The sequence below is a fragment of the Emys orbicularis genome, chromosome 6, assembly GCF_028017835.1.
Source record: "Emys orbicularis isolate rEmyOrb1 chromosome 6, rEmyOrb1.hap1, whole genome shotgun sequence".
Taxonomy (NCBI): Eukaryota; Metazoa; Chordata; order Testudines; family Emydidae; genus Emys; species Emys orbicularis.
The window spans coordinates 95,719,049-95,731,905 of NC_088688.1; positions in this window are offsets into that span (position 1 = coordinate 95,719,049).

A 12,857-nucleotide genomic window follows, 5' to 3' on the forward strand; every position below is an offset into this window, starting at 1 on the left:
AACAGAGGTCCCACGGCCCTGGAAAAAAAGACATGCTACACTTCTGAAAAATGCAGCACTCTCACATTAATTACCCAGAGGAGCAGCTGTGCTCTAATAATCAGGCGCATATGGGAAAGTGCTTTCTAAGCACTCCTAGCTCTGCACTCAAACTCTGATGGATGGATTTGTCTCCATAACAGAGAAATCAGAGTTTGATTGCTGGTGCAACTGGTTTCTCACTGAAGGTTAAGCTATGTTCTCAACTGTAAAACGAAAAAATTAACAAATAAATCTCTATACATTTTTAAAGCATTTGAATGTTTCATAGAGAAATTGTGATAAAACTCCAGTTTAGCTCTCTACTATTTTATATCAAAGACTTTTTGTTGTTGTTGTTTTTTAAACATTGATACACTTAACACTAAAGGGTGTGCTGTCATCTCAATGCAAGATAATGTCAGTCAACATGCTAATGAGAGCAACACATGCACTGAGGAGAGAAGAGAACTCCAAATGTCCAGGTAAAAATAATCTTTCAGTGCCTGCATTTTTAATCCTTTCTTCCATCACACACACAAACAAGTGGCACAGAAGCATTTTGCTCTATACTAAACATGGCTTTCCTTAAATTCAGCATTACTTTTGTGAGAGCTCTCAGTTTCATATTTAAAACAGCCCTTTTTCGCTCATTTGACACTATACTGAATCTGCCCATACATCCTCCCTCTCATGAGGACAGTTACTGATTAAATGGAATCAAGAATTTATTCACCCGCTCCCATGTGCTCCCCCCACTGTGAATGATGAAAAACTACCTGGGTTCAGTGCATTGAGGTTTTGCATATTAATAAGCTTGTTTCCATCACAGATATTCACATGCTTGTATTATTAAATGTTTTCATTTATAGCACAGAAAACATAATCGCTCAATGGACCTATTTCTCAATGTGTCTTACAGGAGAAGTGGTTTAGTGCACTAGCCTGGCTGAGTTTGTAGGTAGATAGGACTTTGGTATTTCTAAGATTAGCTCCTTTTAGTGCATATTTATCCATAACCACAAATCACACTATCCCAGGAAGGACCCAGGACTGGAAGAGCAGGGATGTTACAACTCAGAGCAAGGTAAATTCGCACAGATGCCCAGGGAATTTTGCAAAGCAGCTGCCTGCTTTCTGCTAGGCTCCAGCAGTGTTATCAGTCCTTTACTTTCATAAGCAACAAAATTAATCAACTTCCACAAAAGACAGATATTTTGAAAAAAGGATCAGTTCCTTCAACAAGACAGTTTTACATTCTATTATGCCTTTTTAGCACAATAGACGTTTTACTTATATAATTTGCTTTTAAAACAAAACAAAACAAAACAAAACAAAAACCACCACCTGTTTATTTTTTAACCAGGAATGTAACTATTTAAAAGTATGTCAGTGTGTTTTATCACCTTTGGAGAACACAAAATATTTCTTTACCAGGCCTATTCCTTCAATGGGCTTTTTTCTTCTTCTTTCCTTTCCTTTTTTAAAAGGGGGTTCCCTTGTATTTATCACCAAAATTAAGGTAATTCACTGGCTGAGAATTTTATAGTATCTGCATTGACTCCTTTGATGGAATTCTAATGAGTTTTTCCTCTACTGTTGGGCAATCTCTCTCTCTTAACTGACTACCTATTTGGGAAACCTGATTGCTTTCTCCTTCTCTGTGACAAGTCAATCAGACGATAAAAGGGATCACTTCCCAAGGATATCCAAGTAAGCCCATGGAAATACCCCATTCACCGAGTGTCAAAAACCTAGCAACCTAGAAATGCAACCACCATAATAATAATTCCATTTTAAAAACTCAGTTTGAGAATATTGAGGCTGCACAGTTATGCACTTAAAGGTCAGAAAACGATAAAGTAAAGTAAAGGTTGCACATGCAAAATTAAAGTTGCTGTGCAATGTAAAGTTTTCCGCAAGAGCTGGTGAGAGCCTGGAAAATGTTAAATCCAGAACATACATATTTCTCTACATTGTGGAAAACCTAAGGCAGGGCACAAAGTTTTCTGTGCTAACCAGTCTTCTGCCTCAATGGCTCCCACCCCAAATCCTCTAGCTTCCCTCAGTTCCTGGGGCTCAATCTCCTCTTCTAGTTTTTTCATCAGCTTCTCTTCTGGACCTGAGTAGAAGCAGAGATTAAACCATTCCCTCCCCGCAGATGAGTAGGAAAACTTTACTGGGTCACTGTCATCAATTGCTGTAGAATGTAAGTTTCAATTGGAAAAATAAAAAAGAGTTTCTGTAGACTTTGGCACAATGAAAAATAAATGGGGAACAACAGGAAAAGGAGAAAGGGGCAGGGACTCGCACTGAAAACAAGGCAGGTGGAGATGTACCAAGATCAGTTATAGGGAAGAAAAGAAGAAAAAGTGGAGTGGAGCCAGGAAAGGGAAGAAAAGGTGAAAAAAAAGCAAAAGACGTCATAAGTTAGATTTTAAATATGTATTAAATAGAAGGTTAATTGACTGTTATAATTAAATGCATTAACACAAAAGTAATACAGAACTGTTTTATGCCTTAAAAATTGCAGAGGGCTTGCTAGCACATGTACATTTAACCCTGACTATCAGGTTTAGACCATAGGCTAGTAGGTAAATTATTCAAGTCCTGTGCAGGAACCCTCTTTTCCAAAGGCTGAGACAGTGAAATCCTGGCCCTTTTGAAGTTTTGCCACTGACATCAATAGGGTCAGGATTTCACATAGAGGCTAAGGGTATGTCTACACTACCCGCCGGATCAGCGGGCAGCGATCGATCCAGCGGGGATCGATTTATCGCGTCTAATCTAGACGCGATAAATCGACCCCCAGGCCCTCTCCCGTCGACTCCTGTACTCCAGCGCCGCAAGATGAACAAGCAGAGTCGACGGGGGAGCGGCAGCAGTCAACTCACCACGGTGAAGACACCACAGTAAGTCGATCTAAGTACGTCGACTTCAGCTACGTTATTCACGTAGCTGAAGTTGCGTAACTTAGATCGATCCCCCCTCCCAGTGTAGACCAGGGCTTAGTGACTCCTTGACTCAGACCATGTGCACCACAGACTTCCTTAGCTGTGAACTTTACAAGCATAGGAAGACCCCACTCAAAATGTACTATGCACACATGGAGAGTGATTTTCACTAGTCATAACTGAAATCAAAACCAGTTTTCATCAGAGCACTTAAACGTGGTACTTCTCAGTGAATGCTGTTTTCCTGCCAAATTTCAGTTTTTATCCTCAGTAATTTGGGGCTGCAAAGCTATTTATAAGATTATGGAGAAAGTGCATTTTCTTACACATACAGCCCACTCAAAAACAGATGACCCATTTTTGCTCAAAACTTTCTGAGAAAAGTCATCTTTGGGCAAAGACCAAGCACTGAAAATTTCAGTTTCAGCAGTGAAAATTTCATTAAATTATAATGAAAATAGGCAGGAACCAATTACGTAACCTTAACTACAGAGGTTATTCCCACTATTATCTAGGTATGCATGCATGCATGCGTGTGTATAAAATACGTACTTGCTATCACTATTATTCCTTCATGAATCCTAAAACAAATAAATAAACCACCTGTAATTTTTTTAAATCCATAAACCTATGCATTACTTTTCCTGACACATTTACCAATTATAAGACGGTACGTGTGTTTCAAAAATGGCTCTGCCCTCCTCCTACTGGACTCTGCAGTCATAATGTTAATCCTGACTGGCCTCAATCATTGCACACTTTCCATTGAAACCGATGGGTGTTCTGTCACCTACTGAGAGCTGTATAATGTTCCATATTTGTGACAGCATTATTGTGAAAATAGGACTTGATGACTAGTACATGATCAACATTTTGTAGGTGAAATCTTGGCCCTGCTGAAACTAATGGCAAAGCTCTCATTAACTTCAATGGGACCAGGTTTTCACTTCATGCCTTAACTCCACAGGGAGGACACACCCCTACACACACTCCTGAATACATAAAAAGGTAACACACACACACACACACACCTACCTCTGAATACACAAAAAAGCAGACAAAATTTGGCAGTGGAATATTCAAAAGATATATGGATGAATGATCCTTCAAATAGCAAGCCATTTGAATGAATCCATACAGGCCTAAATTGGTACATGCAAGACAGAAAAGCATAGCAAAATTTGGCAGTTACCACAGGAAGGTAAGATGGCATCTGGGCCTAGTTAATGACTGGTAATTTCCACATAGATAATATGGTACACACTGTATTAATAGCTACTGAGATCAATATGCAATGACAAGAAAGTGAATTGTACCGGCAGCATTGAATTGGGAGTGAATTGAACTATTTGTAACATACATGTAAATGTTTCAGACACAAACTGCACTTAAAATTCCATTTTCCCACTCATTATAAGTCTATTTTGGCTGTAACCAGGAAATAAAATTCCATGGTGGGAGAGGTTACTTCCAGGGATAAGATTTAGCAGCCGAGTCCCTAGAGAACGTGTCACACGCTAACCCTTAATTAAAGGGAATTTAAATTGAATTCCAGGATTCAAATTTAAAAATGACTGCTTAGACCTACTCCTAAAGTCTTGTTTTGTTTGTTATAATGCTCATTCAAATGAAAACTGCATGAGTCACACATTCCCTGCTCTGTAGTTCAGAAATGCCAGGATTACATCTGCGGTGGATAATGCAGTTCCTGGGTTTCATCATGTTTGTACCAACTGGCATTTTTCACAATTGGTTTTTTAAGTTTTACACATTTGCTCGTACTTCAGCCTCCATGCTGATCTGTTTGACAATCCAGACTCACCCTTGTTGTTACAGTTCAAAAGTATGCTCATAAATGCATCTACTGCAGCTGATAATCTGCTGAAATTATTTAGAGAAAGTTTAGAAAATACTGGTTTGTTTGAGCAATTTCTCTGTACCTTTGTAAAGTGCAAGCAAAACACCATGAGGTAGAAAGGGAAGATATATTAAAATCACAGCCATTTTCAAATGTAACAGCTTATTAGAAAGATAGACTCTTCAATGCCTATACAGTTCAACCCTAGCTCCTTTTAATATGAATTTAGAGCAGGTAAAAGGAACCAGATTGGCAACTCCAACTCCACAAGGCAGTATATCAACTTTTAGATATTTAATCATTTTGCAAAACTGCTGTAAGCCTGTGCCCAAAAAGAGGCAGCTAAATAAAATGCCCAAAACAGCTGATGCTGGTACAAGTTTGCCAGGTCTGAGTAGCTGATTAAACCATATGCCATGCCTGTGTTTTATCAGCAGTAAGGTTGCAAGTGAGAGTCAACATCAGAGACCGAAGCTACATTTTCTATCTTTGCTGTTCTTTTTTTCTCCCTTTTTGTGCGAGTCTGTCTTGTTTTGTCTTTTTAGGAAACGGGACTGGACTTCAACAACAACAGCTCCAGAACATCTCAAATAACTCCTCTTCTCCCCCTCCCCCCCCCAAATCGACAGTAGTTACCAACTTTAATGCCATTGAAGACATTGTCAAAGAAGGGATTTTCTTCCTTCTAAAAACCTCTCTCCTGATAAATGGAAAGGGAACAAGGGATGTTGTTAAAATGAAAGCCTTAATCTGAGCAATAACTATGTTAATGTTATAAAGAAAATAGTATGAAGTTGAATTTAATTGGGGTGATCAGTAATAGTTGTGTTCTGTACTTTAAAACAGAGGAAATATAGGACAATAAGAGGGGAGTGAGGGGATTTCAAGGTTGGAGGAGACTGGAGAAAATAGGGAGGGGAAGGGGAAGAGCCTTTAAGAGTTTTGTGTAAACCCTCCCCTCCCCATAACTCAAATGATCAGATGGCAATCCATCCCTAACAGAGAGGCTCAAGGTCCCATTGGTGGAGAATGTACTTCGTTTGGATTGCAAGAGAAGCAGTCCAAGTGCTTATGGGGAGAGTACAGAGGTTTCGGGTTCAGCAGAGCACAGTCCTTTGGGGATTGTTTTACATGTTATGCTGGTAGTTCATTTGTGGATTTAGAGTAAGGGGAATGCAGAAGAGAGGAAGGAAATGTGGAGAAAAGGGGAGATTAATACAAGAATTACATATAAACGTTTACAAACAGAAACCAAGCCATATTCAGGCACACAATAGCAAATGAAACAATTAGAAACAAGAGAGCCACTGGCAACACAAGGGTTCATGCCATCAAACAGCTAAAGAATCTCAATCATTTCAGATTTTTTTTTTCAATAAGCTAAATAGTTACTTTCAACGTCTCTTCCTTTTAAAGTAACATCTTTGAATGTCAACGGGCTAAATGACATTAAAAGGAAAAAAGCCCTGGTAGACCTTAAAAACAACCACTCTCAAATGATTTCTACTTCAAGAAACTCATTTTCAGGAGGGGCAAATTAGGGGCACAAAAGGTAACGGGTTTCAACGGACATATTTTGCTTCAGCTAAAACGAAAAAAAAAGAGTGGGCATAATATTTGCTGAACACGTATCTTTTGACAATAAACATAAATTTAAGGCTAAGGAGAGACGATTTATATTGCTGAACGGCACAATTGCTGGGTTATTAACAACAGTTGGCTCAGTGCATGCTCCCAACCAAACACAAAACACTTTAACGACTTCTTTACAGCACTGCAACGCTTTGGGGAAGGGGAAATTATACTTAGAGAAGACTTCAGTTGCACACCGACTCCTTACTGGGACAGATAAAAAAGACCTGGGGGACAGGGAAGCAGGTGCAGCATTGACTTCTCTGTGCCAACAATTCAACCTCTCAGATTGCTGGAGAGAACTACACCCTGAGGAAAGATTAAACATTGTAGTCACACCCTCATCAGTTATATACGAGAATAGATTTAAAGCTGATCTCTAAATCCTTAATGAAGCAGACAGGATCTGCAGAAATTGGCGCTATTACAATGTCAGATCACGCACAAGTTGAAGTAATATTCAATAGCTGGGTTGGGTCCCAAAGATTTCTTTACTGGAAAATGAAAAAATGGTTACTAACCTCCCGTAACTGTTGTTCTTCAAGATGCGTTGCTCATGTCCATTCCATGTTAGCTGTGTGTGCTTGCCGGAAGTTTTCCCCTCGGTGGTATCTGTAGAAGACTGGCTCTGGCACCCTCTGGAGTGGCCTGCACATGTGCCGGTATCAGGGCGTCACCCTCCCCCCCTCCCCCCATTCCTTCTTGCCAGAACTCCGACAGAGAGAAAGGAGGGCTGGTCATGAAATGGACCTGAGCAAAAATCTTGAATAACAGTTACGGAAGGTAAGTAACCACTTTTCTTCTTCGAGTGCTTGTTCATGTCTATCCTATGTTAGGTGACTCCCAAGCACTATCTCCGGAGGCAGGTAGGATTTCATGGATGTGTTGATTGCAACATAGCTCTGCCAAAACCAGCATCATCTCTGGCCTGCTCGGTGATGGCGTAGTGGGTCGTGAAGGTGTGCACCAACGATCACATTGCAGCCCTGCAGATATCCTGGATAGGGACTCGTGCCAGGAGGGCTGCTGACAACGCCTGAGCTCTAGTTGAATGGGCCGTCACTATTGGTGGATTTACAACCTGCGCCCACTCGTAGCAAGTACGGATGCTGGTAGTAATCCAAGATGAAAGCCTCTGAGAGCCCGTCTGATATCCAAGGTGTGCAAACGCCTCTCCTCGTTGGACACGTGAGGCTTTGGGCAGAACACCATGAAGAAAATGTCCTGGTTAACATGGAAAGGCGACACCACCTTTGGCAGAAAGACAGGGTGGAGACACAACTGAACCTTGTCCTTGTAGAACACCGTGTACGGGGGCTCTGACGTGAGGACTAGAGACTCGCCTCCTGCAGTGATAGCCACAAGAAAAGCAACCTTCCACAACAGATGTGAAAGAGAACAGGAGGCCAGAGGTTCAAAGGGAGGGCAAGTGAGCCTAGAGAGGACTAGGTTAAGGTCAGACCAGTGGAGAAAGCCTTTCAAGGCTCTTAAGAAACCTGATCATCATTTCATGCGCAAATACCGATCTGCCCTGGATGCGGGGATGGAAGACAGAGACGGCCGCCAGTGCACCCAGATCAAGGAGAAGGGTAGGCCCTGATGTTTCAAGTGAGGCAGGTAGTCCAGAATGGACTGCAGAGAAGACTGAGTAGGGGAGATCCTCCACTCCAATGCCCAGCAGGAGAAGTGCTTCCACTTTGCCAGGGAAGTCACTCTAGTGGAAGGTTTTCTACTCTCCAACAGAACGCGCTTGACTTGACCAGAGCAGGCCTGCTCCTCCTTTGGGTTCAGCCACGCAGCATCCACGCTATGAGATGGAGAGAGGTGAGGTTCCCGTGATCCTGAGAGAGCGTAAATCTGAGCCGTTGGGAGGCATCCATGGGGGCGCTGCTGCCAAGTCCATGAGCATGCCGAACCAATCCTGGCAAGGCCATGCAGGGGCGATCATGATGACATTGGCTTTGTCCCTTTTGATTTTTAGGCGGGTCGGCAGGAAGGTGTATATCAGGTCGCCTGCCCAAGACAGGAGAAAAGCATCGGAGAGTGATCCGCTGTCGAGCCCTTGGAGGGAGCAGAACCAATGGCACTTCTTGTTCTGTCTGGTGGCAAACAGGTCCACTTGGGGAGTTCCCCACCTCTGGAAGATCATTCTGGCGACCTCTGAGTGGAGGGACCACTTGCGGGGAGAACCTGCTGAGGCGATCCGCCAGCGTGTTTCGGACACCAGGGAGATGTAGAGCCTCAATGTGTATGGCTTCCCGACAAAGGGCCGAGGATCGTGCTCCTCCTTACCTGTTGACATAGAATATAGAGGCCATATTATCTGTCCCACCTGATGGGATAGTTGCAGGAGGAACACTTCGCAAGCCAAATGGATGGCCCCGAGCTCCCTGACATTGATGTGGAGCAGGGTGGATTTGATTTAAATCAAATAGATTTAAATCACTAGTCAGGAAGACTCAATTTAATCGTGGATTTCTACATAAAAGTGCATTCTTGTTGGTTGTTGTAACCTTAATACATATTCTTCACAACTCAGAGATAGATGTAGGTTTCATTTTTAGAAGGTACACACTATACACTTTTAAAGTGATTTATTTTGAAAACTTTTCAGATTAGTTTTACAGCTATATCAAAAAATGAATGAATTAGTCCAAAGGAAGAAAATATTCTTTTACACTGGCAGAAGAAGCTACTGCTCTTAAAAGTGAGATTATCACTTCAACAGTCTCTGAATCCAAGTGCTTAAGTGACTTCCACCAGTTCACAGGTGTGACTTTAAAATATCATCAGCAAACATATATTTCTTGAATGGTTCACCCTTAGCTCTGAAGTTTATTATAGTTGACATTATGGAGGGATGATTACTGGATGTCCAACTCCTCTTCTTCAGCAGTTAAGGTTTGACCCCGGTACCGAGTATTGAGAATATTTGCAAGAAAATGAGCTAGAGATAGTGCTTGTCCTGTTAATTTTTTTAATGCTTGTAATGTAACTTTTAATACTTGTAATTTAACATATTTCTCTTTTTAAGATCTCACTCAGTTCCTTCCAAATTTAAACAGTGTCAGCAATAAAACAGCTATTTCCCTGCATTTTGTTCAAGGCTACAGAAAAAGGCTCCAGGGTACTCAGCATGTGTTCAACATTTCTCTTACGCCCAATGTTGAGAACTTTGGCTGTGACAGTGCCATCTATCTTTTCACAATTTTGTTTGCAAACTGTCATCAGATTAGGTCAGTTCTTGATATAGTGCTCAAAACAGTCTACTACTGAGTTCCATCGCACGTCTTGTGGGAGAGTTAGCTTGGTTCCTCCCACTTTTTTCAGAGCAGCTGCTGAAAAGTGGTTGTTATGGAAGTATTTTGCAATTTCAACAACATTAGCCTTTATTTCTGGAACACTGAAGTCTTTGGCTACGAGGTGCATCAAATGAGCACTGCAACCGTATGTTATTAGCTTAGGACTCTCTTCACTCTCTTCTAAATTTCTTCTCATCTTGGATACATTTGCAGCACTGTCTGTGACCAAGCTGCGTATTAGACATTTGAAATTTTTTTCATAGTTTGTTATAGCTTTTACTGCTACTTCTTGTAAGTATTCTGCTGTGTGTGCATTTCCTGATGTATCAATTGTTTCTGTAAGGAAGACATTCCCTTCTTCTGTTGTCACACAAGCACATACAACAGGATCATTGTGGACATTGCAACACCCATCAAGACTCAGGTTAACAATTTTACCCTCTAGACCTTTTGCACACTGCTCAATTTCTCTTTCATACACTTTATCCAGCAATTTGCCTGCGACATCTGCTGTGTTGGGTGGACTGTATCCTGGTCTTAATGACTGAACCATGTTAATGAAGTGTGGGTTCTCAATCATACGGAAAGGAGAGTTCGTTGCATAAACAAACCGGACAATTTTTTCATCAATTACCTCTTTTTCTATTCTGCTGGTTCTTATCACAAACTTATCTATGGTTGTTTCTGGATGATGGAGATTTTTTTTTTTCTTTTTGCTACAGTGATATACTGTGGCTATGTGACATACATGATGTGACTGAAACACTGTCATTGGCAGATAACTCTGAAACTATAGAAAATGATGGTGATCTTGAGGTGGATAGTCTTCAGAATCCTGTATGTTGAGGATGGATTCTCCTAAACAACATAAGTCAATGCAGTTATTTACATATTATTACCATATTGCTCATTTAGTATTACTCATTGCATTCACTGACGCTCAGTACTACTTTAAAGGTGAAATTGTAAAAGGACGATGATCTGCCTATTTCAGCTATTTATTTATCATCACAACTGCATCTAAAATGATAGTACCATAGAGTAACAACTATATTTTATTGCTCAAACATGAGAATTCAAGAATAGTCCAGAAGGAAGACAGGCAGTCCTTAAGAAAGAAATATGTAATAAAAAAGTTTACCAATCTTCAGACATGTTCCTTTCATCATCTTCAACACTGCTTCCTCCTGAGAAGGAACACTTCTCATGATGATGTTTCATTCGGGCGACCAGGCCTTGCATTTCTTTGTTGCACTGTTTGCATTTTGAGTCTCTTTTACGGCCTGCTGCCATTATAGGTTTTCCCTTCTAGTGAGAGAATGGTATGGTAGATCTCAAATCAATGAAGGCTACACTCAGAAAGACCTCAAGACTTCTGGAATATGCTGTTCAAACAGTTTCACTTTTGTTTCTATTGCATGTCCCTCCCTTCTCACATTTATCTCCAGACTTCTTCTCCTTGTCCAGATCTATTCCACCCCCAACAATCTTCTATTCATTGAACTTTTTGAAACTTTGCACTTTTAGAGAGAGGTAAGGGATTGACTCTATGTACACAAATTTGCAGAGGGACAATAGGGTTGAGGTCTGTTATTTCTCACCTCTATATATATTATTTATTTATTTAAAAACATTTTGCTGTTAACAAGCATGTTATCTCTGGAGACACAAATCTATAGTTTGAGTACTGCAAAACTAAGCATCTCTGATGGTATCTTCTAGACTGAGTTCTGAGTCCCATTGGGTAGATAGAAAGATTAACCTAAATAATCTATACAGAAGCCTGTGGAACCCCATAAGATTTGGTGCCTAATCCATGAACTATTGGAACTCATTCACAAAACTTTTCTTAAACATTACATGAATATATTGGCTCATACTATCGAATTAGAATTTATAATCCCTATTCCATGATGAGATATCTTTGAGCTATAATGTATCTTAATTAAAACTATCTTTAGATAGAATTTTAAAAGCATTTTATCAAAAAAATCTGATTTAAATTAAAAAAAAAAAAAGGGTTTTTGGGGTTTTTTTTTTAAATCACTGATTTTTATCCACCCTGATGTGCAGTGCCAACTCTTCCCGGGACCACAACTCCTGGGTATTTAGTGTTGCGAGGTGGGCTCCCCGGCCCAGGTCAGATGCGTCTGACACTAGCACCATCGTGGGTTTCGAGGTTGCAAAGGTTATTCCTTCGGACGTGTTTACTGGGTTGGACCACCATTCCAGAGCAGGAAGTACTTGTCCAGGTGGTGTCCAGCTGGGGTGTAGACTGATGCCAGCCACATCTGGAGAGGTCTGAGACGTAGTTGTGTGTGTCGATCTACATAAGTGCATGCTGCCATGTGCCCTAACAGGCTGAGGCATACACTGACCGTGGTGATAGGGTGGGTGGTGAATTGGGTGATGAGACCAGACATTGCCTTGAATCTGGGTTCTGGGAGAAAGGCTCTGGCTCGGGTAGACTCCAGAACTGCCCTGATTAACTCTATTCTTTGCACTTGGACCAATGTGGATTTCTGTTTGTTTATCAAGAGACCCAGTGCTCACCATGTGGCTTGCCCCAACTGGACGCTGCGATGGACTTGTACCCGGGAACGAACCTTGATGAGCCAATCGTCGAGGTACACGTAGATTTGAACGCCCCAGTGCCCTGAGGTAGGCTGCGACCACTGCCATGCATTTCATGAATACCCTTGGTGCTGTAGCCAGGCCGAATAGAAGCACCGTGAACTCGGAGTGGGTTTGCCTCACTACAAACCGCAGGAACCTTCTGTGCCCTTGGAAAATGGCAATATGGAAATATGCATCCTTCAAGTTGAGGGCGGCATACCAGTCTCCAGGATCCAGGGAGGGGATAATAGAGGCCAGGGAGACCATGCGGAACTTCAACTCCTTGAGATATTTGTTGAGGCCTCACAGGTCCAATATGGGTCTCAGACCCCCCCTTGGCCTTCAGAATGAGAAAATACTAAGAGTACAACCCTTTTCCTCTTAGGTGTAAGCGGACTTCCTCTATGGCTCCAACTCACAGGAGGGCTTGCACCTCTTGGGTAAGAAGTTGCTCATGAGAAGGGTCCCTGAAGAGTT